This window comes from Erigeron canadensis, chromosome 9, assembly GCF_010389155.1.
Source record: "Erigeron canadensis isolate Cc75 chromosome 9, C_canadensis_v1, whole genome shotgun sequence".
Taxonomy (NCBI): Eukaryota; Viridiplantae; Streptophyta; class Magnoliopsida; order Asterales; family Asteraceae; genus Erigeron; species Erigeron canadensis.
In genome coordinates, this window is record NC_057769.1 from 17,794,596 (window position 1) to 17,819,162 (window position 24,567).

Genomic DNA, 24,567 nt, shown 5'->3' on the forward strand with positions numbered 1-24,567 from the left:
CTTTTTAATCAATTAAATATAATTAATCCTTTAATTATGTTTAATTAATTATTTCGTGATCAAACTAATTAATATATTACTTTAATATATCAATTGTTATTATCGAGTTACCGTGTCATTTCGTGTGATCCCGTAGGCTTAAAATATTCCCGGACATGCGACTTATAATAATATGATCATATGCCAACAGCTCTCACTTGAGCATGTTATTATAAAAGCAATAACATTGGTTGGCGTCTAGCAACACTCCAATGCTCCCGGAAATATTTAAGAATAGATTCTTAATTGCCAAGTTGAAATGATTTAGTCTTTAATATCCCTTTGTTCAGATACCCTTGTTAATTATGAATATGGATCAATGTCATTTCATAATTTAACGATTATATTTCTCATTTCTACAATTAATCAAGATTACCAAATTAGTCAAGAATCCTCTTGAGTTCATTTGGGGCCCAAATGGTATCATACTTCAGTTGCAAATTGAAGGAACAAATCCTGTATTGACTACAAGTGTCTGGCCATGTCGTTTCTTAACATTTCTGAAAATAGCCCTTTATTACTGCGTTGTTCAGGACAGTTAGGAACTATATCAAGAAATGCAATCCACACCTGCATAACTCACCTGTATCTTAAGTCAAAGGATAAATAAAGTAACCATTTCACGAATTCATTTAATGACGCCGATCCATAAAATGATAAATCGTTCTGTGGGCTAAGTCCAATATTCACCTTTTGAATATCATGTGAGTTTGGTACGATCCACCATCTTCAAAATATTCCCTTAAATATTTTCACCAATCTCTCACACTTGTCTTACTTCAATCATATTCCCATATAATTAATCGACAATAGACATTTAGAATATCCAACTAATATTCGTGGATTTAAACATGCAAATATAAGACACAATTATTTTAAAAATGAAACCACTTATACCACGTATAAAAATTCATTTATTGAAAATAAAAATTGTTTAACATCCCATTATCCAAATACTAATCACAGATTTACATGAAATAACTTAGCAATATCTAAGACCTAAGCCTTCTACATACTTGTTGAGCTTTCCCTTTGACAATGCCTTTGTAAAATGATCCGCCAAGTTATTATCTGTGTGAACTTTGAGTAAATTGATTTCACGTGATTCGATTTGCTCTCGAACATAGTGATATCTCCTTTGGTAATGTCTGGCACCCTTTTGAACCCCAGGTTCGTTGGCATTGACAATTGCTCCAGAATTATCACAGTACAGATCCATCGGTGTATTATTTGATGGCATCACATCAAGCCCAGAAATAAACTTTCTAATCCAGACAGCTTCCATTGCTGCATCCGAAGCAGCTATATACCCAGACTCTGTAGCAGACATAGGAACGGTAGATTGCTTCTTGCTCTTCCAATCTACTGTTCCTCCATTTAAAATGAAGACATACCCTGACTGAGACATGGTATCATCCTTATCAGTCTGAAATCCAGCATCACAGTATCCAGTGACTTTAAGCTCTTGATCCGGATTTCCTCTATACACCAAAAACAATTCTTTAGTAGCACGCATGTACTTAAGAATGTTTTTCACAGCAGTCCAATGATCCTCTCCGGGATTTTGCTGATATCGGCTTACAATATTTTGCGCGAACGCAATGTCAGGTCTAGTGCATTGTTAGAGATAAAAAAAGGTGTTAAAATGTAAGTATTTTAGATGTGGAAGGGGCATTAGTAAAACTTAGATTTTAAGGTATAAATAACCCCCTTCCACATGAGATTTGTAACCCTTTGACACATTTCCATCATAATTAATAAAACACACACACACTTTCTCTCTAATCTTCATCCCTAACCTCCCAAACACACACAAACGTATGAGAGAAGGTGATTTTATTCAATCAGGGAAAATTGTTAAGTGTTTCTACCAAGTTACAAGTAATAAGGATTGAGGGGTTTATATATTACATGGAAAACTTAGAAAAGCTCCCCCTAAACCTTATTAAAGTTACATTAAAGTTCATAAACTAATAATACAACAAAGCACTATTTTTGAATCTCTAACATTCTCCCCCTTAGTGCTTGGTTGTGATCTTGTTTGTCCATCATCTCTTCCTTTGTTGTCTTCTTCTCTTGCTTGCTCTTCCCTTCTTGTTTTTTCTCTTTTGATAACTTTGTGCAGCAGTTGAAGTTGATGGCTTGTCAATCTTAGATCCCCAGAAAGCTCTTTTCTTGTAAGAACTCCAAGTGTCTTTCCAAAACCTCTTAGGAATAAAGTGCCAATTGTCACCTTCGGGACGATCATCAGGCGATCGAATATTATCTTGGAAATTGACCGGAGGAATGTTATGAGGACCATGTTTGTGACTTGGATTCCAAAGAAGCCATGTACTAGTCTCAGTATGCCTCACTCCTTCTTGAGCCTTTGGAGTTCTTTCAACGATGAGATCTCTGACTCTTTGTCGTATCTCAATAACATCTTGGATACATTTGATGTGATTCTTTCTTTGTAACTTGATATTTACATCTTCATCATCATCAGCAGCTTCATCTAACGCATTCAGAATGGATAGACAGTAATTCAAAGTACCATCTGAATACTTGGGAAGATCTGAAGCACGAATGCAGATTTTTCTCTTTAAACGGTTGATGAAGACGAATCCATCCAACTCTTCAATAGAATCTCCAATCTGATAAGAATCAAGCTCATAACCTCCAGCCCTTTGATTTGGTCTTATGAGATTGATTCTTCTGGTCCTTCTCTCTAAACCAATTTGAAAGTCATTAAACTCATAGAATCTAATCACGACTTGTAAATGACTCTTCAATGCTTCATATGCTAGGAGTTGATCAGGATTCTTGATTATCAGATAGGCATATTGCTTGTAAAGGAATAGAATGTCTGAGATCTTCAAGTGTTGAAATGATTCTTCTTGAAGCATATACATACAGCCATCAGCTCTGCGAACTTCAAAGCGAACAAGCCTCATACCAGGAGCTATCTCAGGAACAAACATCCGTTTTACTTCAATGATTGGTAGATCAAATTGCTTAAACCACCATTTATGTCTCACCACATTTACAGCATTCATTAACTCCATGTATCTGTCTCTTTGATTATTGCGATGAAACAGAAAGAATACTCTCAACCGGTTCAAGGTCATATTCAATCTTTCATCAGAAGTGCAGAAGATCTGAAAAGCTCTTTCTTCAAGATATCTGGCTCTGCACACAATCTCATCAGGTCTTGACCTTAAATCCATAATCTGCTCATAGTTTTCCACAAAGCATCCTTCATTTATTTGCCATATTGTTCTGCTTGGGATTCTTGGATGTATAACACCATGTGCAAGCTCATTCGGGGTTTCAAGATTCTCTGGATTTCTCAAGTGATAGACAATCTCTTCAAAGATGTCTTTACCATATGTTTCTTGTTGAGATTGAGATTGAACTGGAGCATCATCAGGATTACTTGAATCAGATGATTCAGACTCACTTTCTTCAGCTTGAAAAGGATCATGATCACTTGATTCATCAGAAGTGGTGGAGTAATAATGAGAAATATCTTGAACAAGCAGTGGAAGTGGTAGATCATCAATTGGAAGTTCATTTGAGTCTGATTCATCAACATGAATTTTGGAGGCTTGAGCTTGTTCTTGATTTGTTTGATCTTGAATAGATTGCTCTTGCATCACATCTTGAATATTTTGTTCTTAACCAGTTTGCTCATGAGTTTCATTACCCTCTCCGATATCTTTGATATTCTCCCCCTCGGGTTGATTATCAGGATCTTGATCATCCCGACTTCTTGAGATATCGGCCAGTCTGCATTGTTGGTCAAGCTCGCGAACCCTTTTCTGTAAAGCTTCAACTTCAGCTTGCTTTGCTTTTTCAATTTCTTGATGTGATAGATAAGCTTGAAGTGAATGGAAGATTGTTCTTTTATGAGTGGAAAGATTTGGTTCTTCAGACCTCAACCTATTCAAGAGAGAAACAATTAAAGTATCGGTTAAAAGTCCACTTGTGGCAAGGCGATTTGGTGAGAAATCACTTAAATATTCAGAAGATTCAGATGATTCAGAAGAAGAACTGGAAGAATGATGTGGTGAACTGGGATCAGGGAATGATTGAGTAGGTGTGGATGTTGTTGTTGGTGGAATTGATGGAATTATCGGTGTTGTTGTTGTTGTTGATGGAAATGTAGATGCTACTGGAGTACGAATTACAAGAGCACCTCCAGTACGCAATATCGGTAAAGGTCTTGATTCGGTGGCTGGGAGCTTTCCAGTTATAACATTTCTAGCCACGAGGAGTTCACTTCTTTGACCCTCCTCAATCCCTTCAACAAACTGAGATATCAACCTTTGAGCTTCAATAGGAAGAGGAAGAACAGAATCTGGCACTTAAGTAGCCTCAAGTGAGTCTACCGAGTAACCTGAAGACATCATTATTGTCTCAGGATTTCCTGTTGGTTCAAAAGTATGATCAACAGTTGATGATTCGACTTCACAACTAGAATCCTTTGGGAAATGAAGGTGAATAACTCCAGAGTCACTTAGACTTGCCGTTATGCCTAAGGCATGAAGAGCTGACACAACAGATTGAGCTCGAAGGAACTCAGACTGTCGCACAACTGATCTAGCCACTAAGGCGCCTTCGTTCAAAGCTGGCGTGATGTTAGCAATGGAAGGACTTCCAAACAATCCTCGAGAGGGCACAATAGCCGATCTCTCTATGTTTGTTCCGGCAACATCACCTAGATGTGCATATGGGATCACAAGAGGTGCAAAAGGTGTCCTAAGTGGGGTACTAGACAAATGTGCAGAAATGAAGTCCAAGAGAGGAGCTGATGTCTCTTGTGTTTCAACATTCACAGACTCAGAAGGAGAATGGAATGGAGTACGTGGATTTTGCTCGTACATGAATGAGACGTCAGTCTGTAGAGAGACTTCCGAATGGCTTACGGAGGTTTGACCTTGCGAGAGTTGGGAGCTCTCGACTTCTATCCTAGGGTGAACCCAGCGTTGATAGATGTTTTGAACTAAATGGAGGCCAACGTTTTCTTTTTGCCTTTCTCCTAGCCCGGACCTCTCAACCTCTCTGGTATTTTCAACTCCTCCCTCATTTCCACCTGAGTCATGTGCATCTTCTTATTCAGTGGTCTGAAGACGATCATATTCAAATCTTGATCTCTTGAATTTACGAATATTAACAGGAATTGATTTTCTTCGATTTTGAAAATAGGTTGGTGTCGGTGATAATGGAAGTGATGAAGATGAAGAAATTTGTGATACGATGGGTTGAGATTGTGATGGTTCCATGGTTGGTGGAATTGGTGAATTGAATTCAGGAAGTGGCGAGGATTGATGAATAGGCATTTGAGGTGATTTTGGTGAAGATGGTGATGAAGATAAAGTTGATGAATGTTGAGGTGATGGTGTTTTTGGTGAAGTTGATCTCAATGAAGATGTTTTCGGTGGTGGAGATCTAATTGGTTTTGGAGACCCAACAATTGACACTGTCTCCTCAGAAGATGTAGGCGAAGAAGGTTCAACAGGAGCTTTTTCTTTCAATTTCTTTGACGAACTTCCCTTCTTCTTCTTTTGAAATACTTTCTTGCTTAATTTCAGCTCAAACTTTTGCTTTTTCATCATTTTTCTCTTCTTTGGCTCAATAGAACTGGATACACCCTCACGCTCTTTTCTTTTTCTCTTTGACCCCTCACTTGGTGTCCTATGCACAACTTGGGTAGGAACCGGGAGGCTTTCCGGTCCCAGAGTTGTTCTAATCCAGTCTATATAAGCCTGATAATCAACATGGTTCTCAGAAACTAAAACCAACAAGTGTGATGGAATTAGATAAGTGTAGTTTGCCAGGCCTGAATCACTGACATACTTATATTGTTGAAGCTGTACTTTTGTTGTATTGAGAAGTCTTGGGATGCTTTTCTCTTTTCTGACTGCTCCTTGAACAATAATTGTCAAAAACCTTTTGAAAGGAATGTACTTCTTGGGAGCAGAGACCTTTCCATTAACCACTATTATAAGCTGGTCCCACAGAAGTTGAGCAACATCATAATGTCGATCAAAGACGACTCCATAAAAGATGTACAGCATGTGTTGAGTCAAGTTATCCATCCCTCGGTTGTATGGTGTAAAGCAGTTGCTGAGAATGGAGTAGACATGGTACCAAATCTTGGGTAGATTCTTCAATTGGAAGTCTCTAGTCTTGGTCAAAGGACCTTCATACCCAAGTGATATCAAGGCAGCAAACATGACATCATTCGACTCAAACTCATCAAAGTTATGATGACCATTAGAATCAGCTTCAGGAAATCTCAGACGACTTATGAAATCTTCAAGGTTGAACTCAAAGTCGTAAACTCTATCTCCAGAGGTAAGTTGGTACTGAAAGTAACCTTGTCGGCGAAGTTCTGGAGATTTATGCTTTGGTTTGGTTCTTGAACTTGATGGATCTTGTGGTTGAACAAATCTTATGGTTCTCCACATTTGAAACAAATATACTTCTGCTAGATCTCTTTCAACACCAAGTGCATATGATAGAGGATGGTTGTGAAGAATTCTTGGGACAATTGGGAATCCCGGAGCTGTAAATGAATCTGAGAGAGCTCTGTTGTTTCTCATATTTGATGAGTTGCCGACAACTAGGATTTCTTCAATAGTTGCATTCAGAGCAATCTCTTCATCTTGATTAATTTCTTCTTGGTGATCCATTTATTTTTGATTTTCTGATTTATAGAATAATATGTTAACTCACACAGAAATCAATGTTAGAATAGCAAATAACAAGTTTAATACAAATTATTTATATATAATTCGAAGAGGTTCACAAAGGCGATCAACTCAGTGCGCTTTATATAAATAATTTGATATGAGAAAATAAACACAAAATAGTTAGATATATATCCATATATAATCATAGTAAGGAAGTACACAAAGGCGTTCAATTCCTTATACTTTCATATATAGAAATATATATATATAACTTTTGAAAATAAGATATAATCATATAAGTACAATATATATGAAAATAGCAAGGAAGTACACAAAGGCGTTTAATTCCTCGTATTTCAAATATTTTGCAATTATATGAATATACAAAGCATTTTGTCACACCACACAAGAAAGATTAGGTTTTTATGAAAAATTAGGGTTTCTAAAAAAATTGTTAGAACAAAATTTTTTTTCTAAGTATAGGAAATAGGAAATGGAACGATCTTGGTGAGATCGTTTTGAGGTTCAACACAGATTTTGGAAAACAAACGATTTTGGAAAGGTCGTTTGACTATTTTCAGAAATGTTTAAGTATAGACACAGATAGATGGGACGATCTTAAATAAGATCGTCTTAACATTTTGAAAAGAATGTTAAGAATGGAGAGTTCAGAGAGACAATCAAGATAAGATCGTCTCAAGGTTTAAGAGAAGAAAAAGTTTAAGTATTGAAAGAAGAAATGGAACGATCTTGAGGAGATCGTCTCATTTTTATATATTGGAAAAATGGTTAAGTAAGGAAAAAGAAAATGGAACCATCTTGATAAGATCGTCTTAAAAAAACTTTAGTAAAAAGTAAAAAAAAATCCTTTTGAAGTGAAGGAAGATAAGACGATCTTGGTGAGATCGTTTTGAAAACAAGTGTCAAAGTACTTCACTTCTTTTTCAGAAAAGTTTATAACACTTAGAAATATAAGTTGAAATTATGTCAATTTTCAAAAAATTGAGCATAGTTTCCCCTTATATCTGAAAGAATTAGATTTTGAGCAAAACCGATTTCTTTCGAAATCAGTTACCCATTCAATTTGATTTGAAACAACCTTCAAACACCACACAACGTTCAGACCCTAAGACGATCCTAACAAGATCGTCTTGGTCTTGGTCTCAGGGGTTTTATAAGTAAAAACAAGTAAGTGGAAGTAAGACAGTCTTGGCAAGATAGTCTCATTTCCAAGTCGTTTTGGATCCAAGAAGATCTTGTCAAGATCGTCTTAGAACCAACCCTAACTGGAAAATAAGAAAACTTTGCCTAGATCGTTCTAATTCCAATCAGTTTAAAACACAAACAAACATTCCACAAAAATGATTTTAATTAGCACCAAACATATTACAAAGGTATCTCATAACCACAAAACTCAAGAAATTGACGAAAACAACTTAGACCTAAACAAGATCGTTTTAGGTTGTTTTCTACAATGGAACAGGGGGGTTTTTATTTGAATTTCCAAAAACTCAATTTCAAGCATTTCATCATGTAAAAAGCATACACATATACCCTAAACATGCTTCTAAATCATATAATCAACACAGATTTACTAACAGAAGCAAGAATTTCGAATAAATTTGGAAAGATGAGATCTATAAATGAGTTCGAAATCTTACTTGAAGATGAATTTTTCAGAGGTTGATGATATGAGATAAAATGATCAGCTTGAAAAACTAAACACAACCCTTGTTTTGATCTTTCAAATAAACCGAGATGATTTTTGAGAATTTTTGTGATTGAGAGAGAGTGATCGAGTGGGTGTTTACGGGAAAATGGAAAAAGGAGATAAAAAGAAATGATCATTCCCTCCAACTTGTATTGGAAGACTCAGATCGGGTCAAGTTGACTGGGTATTGACCCGTTTTCACATGGTTTGGGCTTGAGAGGATCAGATTGGGCCTTTTTAAGAACTGGGCTTGATGTTTTTAGAAAAAATTTTGGGCTCAAAGAATTTATCAAGACAAATGATAAACAACTAAACAAAAAATTTAGCAAAACAAATAATGAAACAACTAATAAAAATTTTTTTATGGATTTTTCATTTTTAATATTTTTATTTGTTTTTCTAAAAGAAATAAACAATAAGTTTCTCTTCAAATAGTGAAAATACACAAATTCACCCTAGATATTTATGAATTATCCTTTTTCCTCCCCCTCAAACATTGCATGCTATTTAAGCACATTGCATATAAACATAGCATCAATGTTTGACAGATAATGAATGAAGAGGAAAGAGATGAAGGATTTGTACAGAACATTCAGAGGCAAGTAAGTGCATTGGTAATGAGCACTTTATTCGAGATTGTTTCTTTGAAAAGAAACTCATTCCAGGATCATGTGTTGTACAACATCCAGGATGGGAATGCTAAACACAGACCTTTATTACCTATAAAACATAAATTAAGTCTTTTTAGGTACCCACTTTTGAATGGGTCCTTTTGGGTTAGAGGAAACATTCAAGGTATATAAATGGGGTTTTCGAACAAGAGGTTTATTCTTAAAATTCATCACAATCCCCTAAAATCAACAATCAATGGTTTAGAAATCACAATAGAAGATTTAGAATTTATTACAGACCATGGTTTAGCTGAATTACTCAAATTTGAAAGAAATTTCCTATTAGGAACTTTATTCTTGTAGTCATTAGCTGTCCAACTTCTTCTAACTGGTGATTTATCAGACACTTGTGTTTTCGCAATTTGATTGTTGGTTTTCTCGGAAGATTTGATGTTCTGTTTCTTTGGATTTCCAACAGTGAACCAACCATACTGATCTCTATATCTGGTTTTACCATCAGATGTATTTGTGATTAGAAAATCTTTGTTAGACTTTGACATCTTAGGTAAAGAACTAGATTGTGAGTCAACTTTAGGAGCAGTGGTTCTAGATACAGATGAAGAATTAACCTTGTTCTTTGAGGTATTTAAAATGGGCTTCTTACTTTTGACAGCTGGTGCATGCTGACCTTTGGGTGAATAAAATGAAGTTTGAGCAATCTTAGACTTAGATACCTTCTTTGTTTCAATTTTAGGCCTTTTTGGTGAAAGTTTTGCAAGTTCTTTCTCTACTTCAGGTGCAAAAACATGTTCAGTTTCCAAAAACTTATCAAGTTCTTTAACAAAAAAATCTGGGAAAGAGAATGGTGAAACTTTTTGTTGAACTTTGGGTTTGGAATCAGTTTTGTTTGTTATCTTTTCAATCAATGCTTTTGCTTTAGCCTTAAGATCTTTAGGAATCTCAACCTTGTGCTCTAGATTCACTTTATTTTGGTCAGTTGGGGTGATCACAGGAGAATCAAAAGAAAGTATCTTTTTCACACATGAATGATTCTTGGCTTTCAAAGCTTGAAGTCTTTCTTCAATTTGGAGAAATGATGAGAACATTGAAGAAGACATATCTTGAATCTCTTGAGAAGAGATTCTTTCACCCTGCACAGCTTTGTTAGAAATCTCACACTCTTTGGACTGAGTGGAGCAATCAGGAGAATTAAAAACATGCAGCATTTGAACAAGGGTGGTCTCACTTACCTTTGGAGTATGATCTTGAGTTTTCAAATGTTCAATGACCTTTTGTTGAGACTCAATTATTTGTTTTAAACCTTCAATTTCTTTTTCCAATATGGTAGTTGGAATATAAGTCCTTGTTGAAACTGGTTTTAGACAATCTTTTTGAGAATCATTTTCAGGAATTGAAATGTTGTCTATTTCTTCTAACTCATAGATGGTTCTTTTATGAGTTTTCTTATATGTATCATTTAGAGCAACATAATCAATACCAATTTGATTTGTTTGTGGTCTTTCAACATCATCTGACTTAAAATCATTCTTAGATGGTCTAACAAAAGTTTGAATCATGCTAAGTCTCAGAAGGTTTTCATCATACAAAGGACCAAGGTCTTCTGTTTGAGCTTTTGCCAAGTGTGCTGGATTCTCATATCCCAACCCAAGAAGAAGTTCTGATCTATCTATCTTTGACTTGTTGTAAAAGGCAGTGAAATCCAGAAGAGGATTTTGTTCAATTTTATAGATTTTCTCTTGGTAAAAGAAGATATTTGCTTTCAAATCCTCAATTGGCTTTTTAAGAGTTTCAATTTCAACTCCTTTGAGAAAAAATTACTGTTTAGATTAGAAATTTGTCGTTCATGGTGTTCACAGTTGGGTTTAAAATCTTTCATTTTATTTGTGAGAAACTCAACATCAGCTTGTCTTGCATTTGCTCTTATCCACTCATTGGTCTTCTCAAGCTTTAGGGTCTCAATTGTTTGCTTGAGTGAGTGGACAGTCTCGTCAAGATCTTGAAATTTGTTAGTTCAATGAGCATTGGGGGAAACAACTTGAGAACTGGCACTTGACAAATGCATTTCTTTCAAAGAATCATAATTCACTTTGAGAGCTTCATGAGCTATTGAGAGTTCAGAAAAATTTTCATTGATTTTATCAAACTCTTGTTTTGCCATTTTCAAATTATTTTTCAAAGTAAGGTTTTGCTTTGTAAAAGTATCAGCAGTTGTTTGGACAGACAAGAAATCATCTTTAGAAATGAAATCTACCACACTTGGTTTTGCTTGTGAGGTAGTTTGTGAAGAACTGGATGTTGAAGACATCAAGCAGTTGACATCTTCAGAAGCAGCAAAGCCAAATCCATATTCCGCAGTGCATTTACTCTGAAAAGATTCATTGCATGACAATTTCAAGATTTATTGATGATAAAGGACATAAAGTCATGTTTGATGGAAGATCTTGAAGACAATGAGAAAGCTTCGAAGACCTTCATCAACAAATTTGTATTTATAGATGATGTCGTGCATGAATTACATTTCAACACCAAGGGGAAGAATGTTAGAGATAAAAATGGTGTTAAAATGTAAGTATTTAGATGTGGAAAAGGCATTAGTAAAACTTAGCTTTAAGGTATAAATAACCCCCTTCCACATGAGATTTGTAACCCTTTGACACATTTCCATCATAATTAATAACACACACACACTTTCTCTCTAATCTTCATCCCTAACCTCCCAAACACACACAAACACCTTTTCACACACTAACACCATTATTGCACAAATCTAGCTCAAATTTCTATTTTACATGCATCTAACCGCATACATGATAGAACCCACTGCCGAAGCGTAAGGGACTCTCTTCATACGCTCCACCTCTTCAGGTGTAGAAGCACCATTCTTGTTGGATAAATTAAGTCCTTCTTGCATAGGCATGTTCCTGTGTTTAGAATTTTCCATCTTGAATCTCTTCAAGATTTTATCTATATCCGAACCGTTTACTTCTATCTCTATAGATTTTGATTCCATGTATGAATGCTACTTCACCCAAGTCTTTCATAGCAAAACACTTTCCAAGATAAGATTTAACGTGTTTCAACATTGGAATGTGATTTCCTATTATCAATATGTCATCGACATACAAGACAAGGAAAGTAACATTACTCCCACTAGCTTTGCGATATACACATGGCTCATCAGGATTCTGAACAAAATCAAACTTTTTGATCTCTTCATCAAACCTTTTATTCCAACTCCTTGATGCTTGCTTTAGTCCATAAATGGACCTTTGAAGCTTGCATACTTTGTTGGGATGTTTTGGATCGACAAAACCTTCAGGTAGGTCCATATAGACTTCCTCGTCTAGAAAACCATTCAAGAAAGCAGTTTTGACATCCATTTGCCATATCTCAAAGTCATAGTACGCCGCTATGGCTAAGATGATCCTAATAGTTCTAATGTCCGCTACCGGAGAAAAGGTTTCCTCATAATCAACTCCAAAGAGTTGAGTATAACCTTTCGCCACAAGACGAGCATTATAGGTGTGTATATTTCCATTCATGTCGGTCTTCTTCTTGAAGATCCATTTACACCCAACGGTTCTACCATTTGGTGGAAGATCAACCATGCTCCAGACTTGATTGTCTTTCATGGATTTCATTTCCACATTCGCAGCTTCAAGCCATTTTTCAGATTCCAGATCTGATAATGCAACATTGAAATTAGGAGGTTCATTCAAATCTCCTACCACGTGTTGTTCAGACTCAATCATGAGATTTAATCTATCACGAGCACGTATGGTCCTTGAGGACTTACGAAGTAGAATCGTTTCATCTTCAACTTGAAGTTCATCTTGAGATTCATCTCTTTGAACATTTCCCCCCCCCCAAGTTGAAGATTGCTAGTATCTTTAGAAGTTGACACATCTTCTTGATGCTCATCAAGTTCAACAATCCTCCCACTATCTTCTTGAGATATGAGTTTCTTTTCAAAGAACTCAGCATATCAATGAACCTTGACAGTATTTTCCGTAGGAAAGTAGAAGTAGTAACCCATCGTTTACTTTGGGTATCCTACAAAGATGCCCTTGACAGATCTAGGTGCAAGCTTGTCAGGCATATCTCGTTTCACGAGCACTCACATCCCCAGACCTTTAAGTAAGACAATTGAGGAACACTCCCAAGCCACAATTCATGCGGTGTCTTGTCAACTTTCTTAGTTGGAACCATATTGAGAATGCGAACAGCAGTCTCAAGGGCATAATCCCAAAATGAAAAAGGAAGAGTCGTATGAATCATCATCGATCGAACCATTTCCAACAAGGTTCGATTTCTCCTCTCCGAAACACCATTGTGTTGAGGAGTATATGGAGGAGTAAGCTGTTGAACTATTCCACAAGCTTTAAGATAATCCTTAAACTCTTAACTTAAGTATTCACCACCTCGATCCGAACGGAGGATCTTGATGGTTTTACCGAGTTGATTCTCCACTTCACTTTTAAATTCCTTGAATGTTTCAAAGACTTCAAGTTTATGCTTAATCAAGTAAACATAACCATAACGACTGAAATCATCTGTAAAAGTGACGAAATAGCTAGCACCTTTCCTTGACACATGTCTAAATGGGCCACATACATCCGAATGTATTAGTCCAAGTAGATATTTAGCCCTTTCCAGTTTATTTGGAAAAGGTTTCCTTGTCATTTTGCCAGAAACACAAGATACGCATTTTTCAAATGATTCATCATTTGATTGCAAGACACCGTCCCTTTGAAGTCTTTCAATGCATTTCTTGCCAACATGAGCAAGCCGACAATGCCAAAGATAAGTTGAGTCCAAGGTGGACTTGACTCGTTTGCTAACTTGATACATTGAATTATCCTTTGAATCACAACCACGCATAACAATTTCATAAATACCATCACAAGCAATAGCATCAAAATAATGAACATTATTTCGAGAAACTGAAATTCCAATATCATTAAAGACATTAACGTAACCGTTGTTTTTCAACAAAGAAACTGAAATAACACCTCTAGTAATAGAAGGTGCATAATGACAATCGTTTAAAACAATTTTTAAACCACTAGGTAAAACCAAATGATAATCGCCGATCTCTTCCACAACTGCAGGTAGGCCATTTCCCACGAACAGTTGTAAAGATCCCGGCTTCAGTTTCTTTCCCCTTCTAAGCCCCTGTAAAGAATTACAGATATGAGTACCACACCCAGTGTCGTAAACCCATGAATTCCGCTTAGAAAATGAATATAATTCAATGGTGAAGAATATACCTGAAGTCCCGGACGTACCGGGCTGCTTCTTCTTCAACTCATCAAGATACTTGGGACAATTCCGCTTCCAATGACCCACTTCATTACAATGGTAACAAGGTAGGTTCTTAGCGGGATGTTCCTTCTTCGCTAGAGGGGTCTTCTTAGGTTTAGGAGCAGCAACTTGCTTTCCTTTATCGTCAGCCTTGCCCTTTCCCTTCGGTTGTTTGCGTTTTTGGACCTTACCCCCCTTGATCATGAGACAATTGGGAGTAGCAGTTTTCTTTGATAATTTCTTTTCAAATTCAACAGCCATTGCAAGAAGTTCCATAACGGTTTTATCCATGCTATGCATAGTATAATTGCGTCCGAATTCTTCAAAATCCTTAGATAAGGACTTGAGAACCAGACCAATTTGTACTTGCTTTGCATAAGGAAAATTCAACCTTTCCAACTGCTCAAAGTATATGAGCGCTCACCGGTGTTCCTAGTTCATGTCGCAAGTCATGAAGTACATCGATAAGATCGTATAACTCCACGCCAGCTTGCTTCTCGAACATAGACTTGAGTTCAATAAGCATATCACACGGAAATGAATGCTCAAATTGCTTTTGTAGGTCAGCATTCATGCTTCCCAACATCAGACAAGCGACCTCATTATGTCTATCATATGCAGCCGCATATTCCGCTAATGCTTCATTAGAAGCATTGGCAGCAGGAGCAACGGGTCTTGGCTCTTCAAGGACTTGGTATTTCCTCTCAGCTCTCAAAACAATTCGGAGCTGACGATACCAATCATTGAAATTCGGTCCAGAAAGCTTTTCCCTTTCCAACATTAGCCTGAACGCTGATTGCTGTATGTTTTGAGTGGTATTGATTGTTGCCATCTACAAAACAGACAAAAAGTTCAATTATCAGTATTTCGATAATTATCCTTAAGAAATGTAATTTTACCCTTGTTAAATTCATCTAACAAATTACTTTCACTAAGGGTAGGATCCAACTTGACATACAATCATTTCATTAGTTGATCTGCTAGAAATGACGGCATTCAAAAGGTAATCAAGAATCGATAATTGCATTCATGCAACTCCTAGGTTTATGGGACTTACAATAACACTGTAAAGGGGTATTAAGTGTTTTGTAAAAATGTTTTGTCCCATCTTATGCCACGGGTTAAGGTCTCACCTCTTAACTCGTTTTAAGTCGCCTAATTAAGAACATGTAGATAGTCCACCGCTGTCTCACAACGAGTGGTAATCCACCTTGAAGAGATACAATTCACCTACGTCTCACGTAGAGCAAAAAGCACTGGCAAGTGTTCTTAGCAAAGTGGGTGGCATTGACTTAACTTTAAATGGGTAATGCAATTGATGTGAATCAAAAGTTTATGTTTGAAGACTCATGCATAATCTTCAAAACATAATATTTAATAAAATCATTTGTATAGTCTTACAACACAAGAGAGCTCGGTAGCTCCATTTGAACGCACAAAGAAGCGCAAGGGCAAAGGTATGCGATAAACGCGATTTACAAACCCGCTCTTTTAGAAGGCTAGCGCACTCCGACTTATACCTCTCTTAGAGTTTGTTCAAATGGGTGAGCCGGTGTATCTCAAAGTTGCAAGACTCCAATTTTATTAATGAAATCTCTATTTCGATAGTTCTTAGTCAAGTTTATTTTCAAAACCAATTTTTGCATCACCTTTATACAACTTATAAACAAATACAAAAATTAATAAACTTACTAATTACCGAACTATTTAATCAAGTAAAAAGTTAAGGTGGGCCACCTAAACATGGTCACTATGGTTCATGCAAAAGTTCAATTTCGGCTCCCCCTTCCGAAGAAGAGGACCACATGCATCAAGTTACCTTGATTGCGTAAGCCTTTAAACAAATTAACTTAACAAATTGCAAATAAACACATATACATGCTGTCTGGAAATTTCCAGCAGCTTGATGACCAGTTTACTCCTGTTTCTGGTCCGATTCAGCTTTCAACCAAAACTACAAAGTTGTAGCCCTATGTATTGGTCTTCTACAGTCGAAAGCACGACTTCTAACTCATTACATGTAACAACTCTCAATTTCCGACTAGGACAACTTACTTATATTTATCTAGGTATCTATCCCTAGAAGTTTATTAAGAGAAATCGCCCTTTAGTATAGTAAAATGCCTTAGAAATACCATAGCTATCTTAGAAATGCCATAACCAATAACTATAATTAGTTAAGCCAATCTCAAGCTACATATATTAGTTCTAATTGAACTTGACAAAATGTCAATGAACCAAAAAATTTTAATTCGAGAAGTTAAGTTAAATATATAATAAACTAAGACTCACAAATTGAGTTAACAAAGATAATTATTCACAAATGTCCAACAATTCAAACACCAAGTAAATTCAAGTATATTTGAACACATAACTATAATGACCATCTTAAAAATATATTTATAGAACTATGATATACATAAAAGTGCTTAAATAATAATAACTATATATATATCTAATGTAAATAAAAGTTTATAAATAATGACGTAAGTAATAAAATTAAAACTAAAAAAAAAACTATATATATTTACATACATCTATATATATACATACCGTATACACACATATATGTACATAAACCATGTCTTAGAAACACTACATAACTAGTAAATATTTATACAAGAACATATACATACACTTATATCCTTGCAAGAACTAATATATGCACCCAATACAAATACATACATAGACATACATATATATGCATATTGACATGAGTGTAAGACTTTTATATAATTGTTCCTTACAAAATTTCTAATTTTTCTTGCAAAAATTCAGCCATGTGCACTCCACCAATCACAATTTAACTAGCCACATGATACCCTTAAACTCCCAAGGTTAACTTAACCTATCATCACACCCCACACTTCACACATCCCTTTTCATTTTACACACACAAACCGATATTTTCTCTCTCATTTCTCTCAAATTTTCTGCACTTCCTCCTCTTTTCTTCCTCTCCATTTTGGCTCAAATAATCAACAAAAAGACAAGGAAAAATCATATTAAACTTTAATAATAAAAAGGGTTTTTGAAAGGCTTAAACAAGGGTTGATTCAAGTAAGATTTAAGGGTTATTTTAAGCTTGAAATAAGGGTTATTTGGAGCATCAAAGCCACGAAATTTCTGCCATATTTTCTTCATCAAAACCATGCTCTTCAAGGGTATAAATCTTCATTTCTTTGTTAGATTAACCTTGGTTATGTGTATATTCAAAGATCTTTATCAAAAGTTTATGTTTTCTTCTTGATTCTTTGAAAAACACACTTGATGAAGGCAAGTTGATAGAATCTTTCTCATCATGCTCATGCATGTCGAAATCTGGAAGAAAGATTCAAGGATTCAACAAGTTTAAGACCCGAAAGTGTTGTTATAAATTAGTAGCTTTTAAAGTGACTTTTTCCTTGAAAGATTGATGCATTTTTAAGTATTTTTGATAAAGAACTTTCTGGAAATTTTATTAAAAAGTAACTTTTATATGTTAGAGGAAAGATGGATGAAAGATTTATAGTGAAAGTAATAGATCTTAACATGCATGCTAAGATTTATGCTAGTTTATGTTAGTTTATGTTGATTTTGAGTTGGGATTTGAGATGGACCTTTAATTGATGATTCATATATATTTTGATGTTAAAATACATGTTAATAATCTGGGATTTATGAAGTTAGTACAAGAAATAAGGATTTTATAAGAATTCAAGACAAAACTATGCATAAAAATCACTAACCGAAATCACAAGAACACAAATATAAATTCATCACTTTCATCACATGATTTGTCCATAAAATATGAAATAACATCTGGAGAAAACACTAATGAAAGATTAAGAGATAAATTAGGATGAACAAAATGTATTGGGTTTGCCAAAATAAGTATTGGGTGAAGCCATAAAGTAAAGGCATGCATTGGGCAAACAAAGTAAGCTGACAGAATCCATCTTCTGTCTTTGAACGGGAAAAATGGGCATATGAGGGCATTTTCAAGAAAAACATTAAAAATAAAAGTTGTAGAGGAACGAGTTAAGAATAACCACCAACTAGAAGTACTCAAAAATACTGAACGAAACGAAAGATAAGATTTTTCTACTGAAACTGGTCAAACTGTCATTTTGTCTGAATATTTTATAAACTTTAACAATTTTTATCTCCTAATCCATAAGGTTCCAGGAGGTCATACTTGGTGAAAAGTAATATCAATGTGTCGTGAATTTAAAATAAAATAATGGGATTTTTCCAACAATCAGAACATCAAGAACTTTTATAAAACTTCTGATGTCGCAAGCAGTGCCCATTCGGGATAGTTTGTGTTTGGATAATTTTTAAGGACACCAAACATCATCTAAAAATTCACCAAAAATTCACAAAAATACTAGATACATATAAGTCACTGTGTAAAAAACATTAAGGCCCAAATAATTCATCTTCACCCTAAAATAGTACCCAACATTCCATAAAAATGACAAGTAAAAACAGAAAATCCTGAAGTAAAGTAATCATTTGTGTAATGGGCTAAAAGATGCACTAAGGAGTTAATGGGCTAGCCCAGCCCAATTAGCGAACCCAAAGGACCATAAATCAGTAGGCCATTTGGCCCAATAACCACTATGATCCAATAATCACATAACCCAAATAAGGTTAAGCCCAATAATTAAATTAAGCCCAAGTCACTTAAAAACCCATCACATTTTGGCCCAATTGATAATGGCCCATAACACTTAAATGAATTTAATGAGATAAGTGTAATCAAAATAAAACAAAGATAATTAAGTGAGATAGACATAAATAATTATGTTAACCAAGCTATATATTGATATCACTAATGCTAATTCATGCTAAAATCGGTTACACAACAAATGATGAATAAGGAGAACATAACTTAATATGGTATCTCTATATGATAACCTAATATATCAAGTGAAACCACAAATGAAGCCAAGTTGCCGAAAATCTAACAACTTATAACTACGCATGTAATGAAAGTAACCTTTTACACCATCAATCTCTACAACCAAAACGATGCGAGTATTACCAATATACTTGGATCCCACAATTGATAGCAACATAATGAAAATGCATTTCTAAGTGATGGCTTAAGATAGGAACTTACGTATATTAGTCCTATCGTAGGGATAGTCTTGGCTTGAAATATGATGGAGGAACATAATAGATATATGGTCAAGGAAGCTGTAGATGGGAAGTACCCATTTTGGATAGATGAGTATAATATGCGGCATATCAAGGTGAGTCATAGCCCCCTTTCAAACTATTTTATGTGTTTAACTATCGGGATGAAAAGCATGATATATAAATGAAATTGTTTTTATATACATATATATATAATGATTTTTGATAATATGATTATGAAATGAAATTGTTTCATATGTTCAATGTGATAAATGTTTTATGATGAGCTTGAGTGTTGTCAACCCGTTTTCTTTCGGTACACTACTATTTACTCCGAAAGTAGAGGCCTGTAGTTAGAGAGTTGCGCAACTAGGTTTCGTCCACCCACCCATAAGTGTAACGGTGAAAGGTTGGATGCCTTCGTGACAACCTTCACTTCCAGTCCGACCATAGTGGTGCTCTAGCTACCTTAAATTTGAATGGTCGTCTCCATGGCACGACCCTATTATTATTAATACGGCACTTGATTGACAGCTTGTGCCATGAAATAAATTATATATATTGTTGGACTTGATAAAATGGTAGTAGTAGTGGCTCAAGCATTTACTCATCAAAATTATGTAAATTATGCCTTTTGTGGCTAAATGAAATTGATATTGAATTATGCCCCTGTGGCTAAGTGAAATTGATATTAATATTGTTGATAATTGGAAATTGTTTGAACATACGGATTGGGTATCGTCCCTCATATGATATCTTGAAAGACGTTGAAATTGGTGATATTGAAATGATTTTGGTAACCGAATAATTTTGGTATGATATACGATTAATCGATTTATATACATTTTCTCTCATGATGATTTGACAAATGAGAACCTGAAATTTTACTATGGATTTTTCCAAGTCTTGATATGACATTATGGTATTTGGAAACTTGATAACATGATATGAAAATTTTGTCGGTCATATGGTTTGGATATTTCGAAATGTAATAGTAATTGGTTTTCTAAGTATTAAAACGGTGATGTACCAAGATTTATATAAAAACCTATGCACTCACCAACTACGTTTTCGCAGTTGACACTTTTTCTTCATGTTTTTCAGGAAATAAGCTTAAGCATTGATGATTTATATGCTTCATGATTATTTGCATTGCACTTTGGAGTCAAAGATCAAACCTTGTGATAGGCAATGGAATCCGCCTTGATCATTGTAGTGTACAATTTCATGTGCTTGTTATTTGGTTCGTGGACTTAATATCCAAGTATGGTGGATGCATTTGTACTTGGAAATTGGTTCACATGTTTGTACATTGTAAATTCTTTTTATCAAATAAAGCTATGGTGAATGTTATTTATAATCCTTTGTTTTGAATACTCGACTTTCTGTACATCTCATCGTTCCGCCTTAGTTGGGGTGTTACAGAAAATGGTATCAGAGCCAAGGTTATAGAGAACATTGGAGTTCCTACGGGAATTTCAAAACTATAGCCACTTTTCAAAACAATTTTTATAGTCGAGTCGAGCATGAGGTTAAGTGGATTAGTTTGAGCTTGGTAGGACCCTAATTAAACATAGAGTCATGAATCTATGTTTAATTATGAGAGAACCATGTAAAAACTCAAACGACCACTTGGACTTATGTTCAAAAGGATTCCTTTTCAAAAAAAAAAAATATCTTTATTAAATTCGTTTTTATGAGCATACATGTTGCATTTAGACATTCACCTAAGCACATATAAGGATTCGAGACCTGCTTTAGTTGAGAATTATGCTAGCTTGGTAGGATTCTTCTCCTTGCACATTAGAAGTGAAACGAATCTAAGATTGAAAGAGATATTTGTTGATACATGCTACTCTATGCTTGGGCATGATTGATTTGATTGTAATATGAAAGTTATAAGGTACAATGTGAAAGTTGTAATGTGAATTTGTGAAAGCTTGTATTGTCTATGTGAAATTTTAAAGGTGCAATGTGAAAATTTTGTGAGAAATGCATCCGTAAAAGATTTATGAACTATGATGTTGAACTTTAAGTAGCGTATGCACTATAAAATAATATGATTATTATGAAGCATGAAATTATTTTCGAATATGACTTGTTTAAGTTATTGGGTGATGTGAATGATTATTTAAGAATGAACTGGAAGGGGATATAGGTATGACGAGTAATATGAAATTCTATAGCCGATATGGATATAAGAGATTTTACTCTCTAAGTTTGGACTATTTGAAATATGGATATAAGAACCCTTACTCTCTAAGTTTGAGCTATTTGAAGCTAGCATATGAATATTGCGATGATTATGTAGTCATGCCTTACTATTGAGAAAATTGTTGCGCCCTAAGGTTGAGCTATATAAGGACTAGTGCATAGATGATGTAATGACTATATAGTTTGCCTAATTATGAGTTAGTTATGGTGCTCTAAGATTTGACTATTAAGGACTAGTAATTGCTTGATACGATGATAACATGGTTATAAGTCCTTACTATCAAGATGGATAATACATGTTGAGATTTGACTGCTTGAGAACTAGTGATCGCCCTAGGAAATTCATTATAAATTAGAAATTTTCTAAGTATGAAAGTTGACATTAAGTACCCCCCGATATTCGTTCACTCGTGCCCTTTTGAAATTATCCCACATCCTATTTCTTATGACACTACTATTTATTGTGAACATACGACAATGCGATATCATCCATAAAGCGTCTTCTCACGAGTGTTTGACGATATACTCTAAGGATTTTAGTCCCAAGATATGACGCGACTTGAAGGTAGCTACGCAAAACATATAGAAATGCCAAACTAAGTTAGAGACTTACAAATGGTGAGCGATACTAAGGCCTCATGACGATACAACGCCACTAGTCGAACACGCACCCACACATTCTAGACGACACATTCTAGGGATGGAAGCTCCGAAATTTGGTGCGATATTTCTATTCTAACACGTATACGCGAACATCTATCTATATTATTTAAGTCGGTGCGACGTATATTGATGTCATTGAAAGTTGGAGTCCAATGAGCAACGTAACACATAGAAGTGATTTCTTTAACCCTCGCAAGGAGTTTGATTCAAGCCTTAATGAATCTTTTGTTTTATATTTCCTACTTCATTCATTCGAAACCAAATTCTATATCCTTGATATTCTTAATGATTCAAAGTAATGATCACCACCGCTTCTCTTCAAAAGTTAGTAACCTAACAACATACAACTCACTTACACAACACTCAGAAATGCCGAAATCGAGTAAGTAGTACTCCGCTCTCGTTGTGATATCAATGGATGCGAAAGACGTTCAGACAGCAGTTTTCAGTACGTGGAATACTTGGGATAACTATATAGCATAGAAGATGCTATTGGGTCACGTACATAACGTAGGCCGTGGAAGATATATTGTGTCAATCAATGTACGAGGAAGCAAAATTTTCACAAGCGATGTTGAAGCATTCTGTTTAACTCACCTAAAGATATTAATCTGGATTGACGTCTTATTCTCGCTATAAACTCTTACTCCCTACTTCCACATTGAAACTAGCCAAGTGAATTTCGAAAATCTTGAGGACCAAACACGATGAAAGCATGGTTCTTCTTCTTTAGCAAAGATTTATGATTCCCTTAATCCATAGATGACTCGACGTAACACTTGAAAGTGGTGAGACCAAATAACTAACACCACACACTCGCAATGACGTTAAGAGAAGGACCCCCCTCGTTACAAGGAAGTTTAAAAAAAAAACTAGCGAGTTAGAAAAGTATAGTATAAAAGATAGTATAGACTAATATACCCAATGAATGTGATGCCTTGGATATGGTCTACATGTGAGCGAGTGTAGAGGCAATCGAACCGAGGCCTCAAATTGGTGAAGGAATTGAAGGTCCTTTTATCCATGTAAAATGGAGCCTCGATGGAAATTAAAAGAAATTCCAAAGTTACCGTTGGAGGATAAGAAGTAATCTAAGACTTATGTGACCCCCGCGATTTGAAGATAAATGAAAAATGATTTGGGAGTACTCTGGAGGACAAGAGTAGTTACAAGTGGGATTAGGAAATCTGGCAAATTGAAGGCCTTCGAGAATGATAAGAAGTTTTGGTGGATTGAAGACTGCCAAAGAACGTAAGAAAGCAAGATGATTCAAGGAACCTAGTTATGTAGGTGTCTGGGGAGCTTGCTTAGAGGAGAAAGCGAGATGATACGAAAAACATGAAATCCCTTACATTTTTCTAGAAGAAAAATGTTAAGGGGGTAATCGCAACAAGGAAGATATTCAAACAAGGAAAATGAAGCACAAGACTATACTTTATCGTTCAAGAAGAGATATTCACTAGCATCATTGAAGAGGATGTGGAGTAGAAGTAAAGTAAAGGAAGGAGATTAACTCAAATGATAAAGTGAAGATATTGACGTCATCTACAAGATGTGGTTCTAAAGGTGTTCATCTTTATGGCGCTCCACGCATTATACTTTAAATACCTATTGGAAAACCTTTATCGTAGGACCAACTATTAGTAGAGCATGATCAACTAAGCTGAGAGGAAGCGATATACGCCCAACGGCCGATGGAGGCAAGCTTTGCTAAAGAAGGGGAGTATGGTCGATATGTGGAGGAAACATGAGTGATGGATATTCCCTCAAGGTCAACGGTCGTATGGAGGTAAGCTAAAATAAGATGAACTTGGGCGAGAAAAATTTTAGAACACATGGTGAACAGTCAAGAACCATCGACCCATGAAGTAGTGCGCCCAAGAGAAGTGAAAAGGAAAACGACATGAAATCGCTAAGTTAGTAGTGAAAGCAAATAAGGAATACAATGTTAGAAGTTAAGGCACATACCACCACAACGATTAAGGAAGTTGGTCATTGAATTAACTTTCAAGAAACTACAAACTCTGGAAAGAGCTATTTACGAAACACTGGAACGAAAGCGTGATAATGATAACATACATCTGTGATGAGTTAGGATCCAAGGATCCCTATCACTATGATCTCGCAAGTGCCCCTGAGATAAACTCCAAGGACTATCGACTGCGTGGGTGTCATCCATAATAACAATTATCTAGCAAGAGAT

General features: G+C 35.4%; 1 long non-coding RNA gene across 2 annotated transcripts in view; it reads left to right on the forward strand.

Moving 5' to 3' along the window:
- Positions 1–19,519, forward strand: part of LOC122582903 — a 33,371-nt gene extending 13,852 nt beyond the window's left edge. The window contains exons 3-4 of one of the 2 annotated variants that reach the window (XR_006321282.1): positions 8,976–9,041; positions 19,497–19,519. This is a non-coding gene — a long non-coding RNA (uncharacterized LOC122582903). Of the gene's footprint in view, positions 1–8,975; positions 9,042–19,490 lie in introns of both variants that reach the window. The other variant, XR_006321283.1, reaches the window with a different exon arrangement.
- Positions 19,520–24,567: the final 5,048 nt, after the last annotated feature.